Genomic DNA, 3398 nt, shown 5'->3' on the forward strand with positions numbered 1-3398 from the left:
TATACCTACGAAAAAAATATCTATCTCCACAGACGAGTTACATCACGAAAATCAGCCAGAGACATTCACGGATAGCCGCAAAAAAACAGAGTCGTACATTAAAGATAGCTTTGAAATATACCAGGTTGAAAAATCCTGGAAGCAGTAATTTTTTAAATATCGCTAGAACTATTTGCACAGGTATAATTGTATGTATTTAGGAATAACTTGAAAACTCTCGTTTCTAACAATGCCACCGAGGAAACAACATGTATTGGTATGCTTCGTATGAAGCTTCAGTAGGACTTAACTTGCGGTGGAAAATTTAAACTATTTTAGTTGGAAAGGGACTGCAAAAGCAGTGGGAAGAAGATGATTATGTGAGAAGATTGATACTCTCAGATTATTTCATGGACCGATCCCGAAGGTCACTAGTGCAATACCGGGCTGATCCGCGGCAAAGGTAGAGCAAGCTCCTAGCACTTCGCCATGATCCAAAAACAAATTAATATCGTTGACCCCACATGTGGTCGTATCAGGCATTAAGCTGGTAATAACAGATTTCAAATGTTTATTGCATGAAAGTTTACAATAATTTGGATACAACATAATTTGCATTAATGATATTTTCTATCACCTATTCTGTAAATAGGATACATGGTGGTTACATACGCAGGTATGGATAAACAATGGCGGGAAAAATCATATTGCCGTTGACCAGTTATGTATTCGATGTAAATCATGCGCGACCATCTGATAGTGTCGGCGACACAGAGCTGCTTGAAAGTCTTCGTGAAGGCTCAGGAGGCGGTCTTCTTCAGCAGCTATGCGTTCTTGGGATCGTAGGTCCCCAGACTTCCCACGACGAAGGGCTCCACGGAAACCTGTCCGTACGTTCTTCGTAATTGTCGAGCAGTTTCAGCGTATTTTGCCTGTTTAGTGTCTCTAGCCACTGTGAATGCTGTACTACCGTTCTCAAAAGGGCAGGTGATGTCGATTGCTTGGCCATTTTTCTGGAGGGCCAGGTCAGTGGTCTGCTAGTTTGATCGGTTCCGGGCACAATTTGGTTCTCGGAGATCGCAGTCGAGTGCAGGTATCGTGATAATGTCTTTATACGTTTAACCAGAGCGTTGTGGCACATTTGCATTGCGCTCGAGTGTCTCATACAGTGATTTATAACGTGGGGAAGCGTATCATCAAACTTACCACATCTTCGGCATCTCGTGTCGCCATTTGGTGCTTTCCATGCGCCATTCACAGGTAACAGGTTGAGGCGTCCTCAACGGATGAAACGCCAATCAGCAAACGAGATGTACTCTTGGTCTCTTTTCTGCTGCAGGGCGACGTCGCGACGACGACGACGACGAAAGGAGTTGCAAAGAGAGCTTGCTATCATCTTCCAATCTCTCCAAGTCAATTCCGTGTTTTCGCTCAGGATAACCGGGTTTCCGTTCAGTAAAGACCATCTGAGTTCCAATCTTAGATAGTACTTATTTATTGTTCACAAGCCTTTCGTCGGGAGTAAACTTGTCTGCTTTCTTTATTAAGTCCTGTTTACACGAGGGGCAACGACATGGGCGGTGTCGAGGCGCTTGCTGCAGCGCCTCATGGCTTATACAAGGTCCTAGACGGATTACTAGAATTTGAAACATGAACCAACACCAGGGGCCACGGCTATATACTAAAAAAACAGCGTTGGAAAACATCCATGCGACAATTTTTCTTCTCGCTTCGAGTCACCGACATGTGGAACAGGCTAGAACAGCCTCCCTGATAACATCGTTGACGCTCCGAGTATGAACTCTTCAAAAACAGACTAGACGAGGCTATGCAAAAGCATATGTTCAGTCTTAAAATGCCTAGCGAATTTCGGACCACAGGCAATAAGTCCAGCAGCTATCTCAATCAATCGTCAGCTATGGAAAGATCGCGGGTTGCAAAGGTAGGATCACTTGTGAATCAAGTCACGAAAAGTTCAAGAATCGGCAAAAGGCAATGGGCCTATTTCTTCAACGCCGACACTTCTATTGTATTCTATTCTATTCTATTCTGTTCTATTCTATTCTGTTCCATTCTATTCTATTCTATTCTGTTCTATTCTATTATATTTTGTTCTATTCTATTCTATTCTATCCTATTCTATTCTATCCTATTCTATCCTATTCTATTCTATCATATTCTATTCACGCCCGTGTCTTGCCATTATTGTGAACGGGCCTTTATAACAGAAATAGCGGTTTCAGCGTTTATTAGGCAGTAGGCCTATTACCAATTCTTAACATCGCAGAACATTCACAACATTTTGCGGTCTTGAACCCGCAACTCGCTGCTACAATTCTGTTGTGCTTAATTAACCGCCCGGCCTCCTTGCCGACTCTGACCTGAAACTGGCGCACACAGCTGGGATCGAACCCGCGTCTCTCTGCGCCAATCTTGGAACTCTGGACTTTAACCACTGGGCCACATTGCCCAGTGTTTAAAGCCTAAAGGCCCACGGGCCTTTATAGTCTCTTTCCTAGTGACACCGCAACAACAAATGGCAAACTCGACAATTCTACGTCAAGTTATACAAACAATTATTTCCAACAGTTATCATGAATTCCTTGTGTAGTTGGCACTTTATTACTATTACCCCCCCGTGCCATCTCGCCCTTGTCGATGGTCTCTGCCGAACGGGCGTCGAGCCACTTTTTGAAGGATGGGAAGTACATCTCGTTTGCAGACTGGCGGTTTATCCACCGAGGACGCCTCAACCTATTACCAGTGAACGGCGCAAGGAAAGCACCAAACGGCGACACGAGATGACGAAGATGTGGTCAGTTTGATGAAACGCTTCCCCACGTGATAAACCACTGTATGAGGCACTAGAACGCAATGCAAATGCGCCACAACGCTCTGGTAGAACGTATAAAGGCAACAGCACGATACCTGCACTGGACTACGATCTCCGAGAACCAAATTGTGCCCGGAACCAATCAAACTAGCAGACCTGACCTGGTTCTCCAGAAAAATGGCCAAGCTATTGTTATCGATGTTACATGCCCTTTTGAAAACGGTAGCACAGCATTCACAGTAGCTAGACACTAAACAGGCAAAATACGCTGAAACTGCTCGACAATTACGAAGAACGTTCGGGCAGGTTTCTGTGGAGCCCTTCGTCGTGGGAAGTCTGGGGTGCTACGATCCCAAGAACGCATCACTGCTGAAGAAGATTGCTTCCAGAGCCTACACGAAGACCTTTAAGCAGCTCTGTGTCGCCGACACTATCCGATGGTCGCGCATGATCTACATCGAACATATCACTGGTCAACGGCAATATTGATTTTCCCTGCCATCGTTTATCACACCTGCCTATGTAACCTACCATGTATTCTTTTTTTCAGTTCATAAATCTAAACTATGTTGTATCCAAATTATTG

General features: G+C 44.4%; 1 non-coding gene across 1 annotated transcript; it reads right to left on the reverse strand.

The window, feature by feature from the left end:
• Positions 1-384: 384 nt before the first annotated feature.
• On the reverse strand, positions 385-577 carry LOC125179047. Its single transcript, XR_007157130.1, has one exon. It is a non-coding gene; the product is annotated as a U2 spliceosomal RNA (small nuclear RNA).
• Between the last annotated feature and the right edge of the window lie 2821 nt (positions 578-3398).

The sequence above is a fragment of the Hyalella azteca genome, unplaced genomic scaffold, assembly GCF_000764305.2.
Source record: "Hyalella azteca isolate HAZT.00-mixed unplaced genomic scaffold, Hazt_2.0.2 contig1821, whole genome shotgun sequence".
NCBI classification, from domain to species: Eukaryota; Metazoa; Arthropoda; class Malacostraca; order Amphipoda; family Hyalellidae; genus Hyalella; species Hyalella azteca.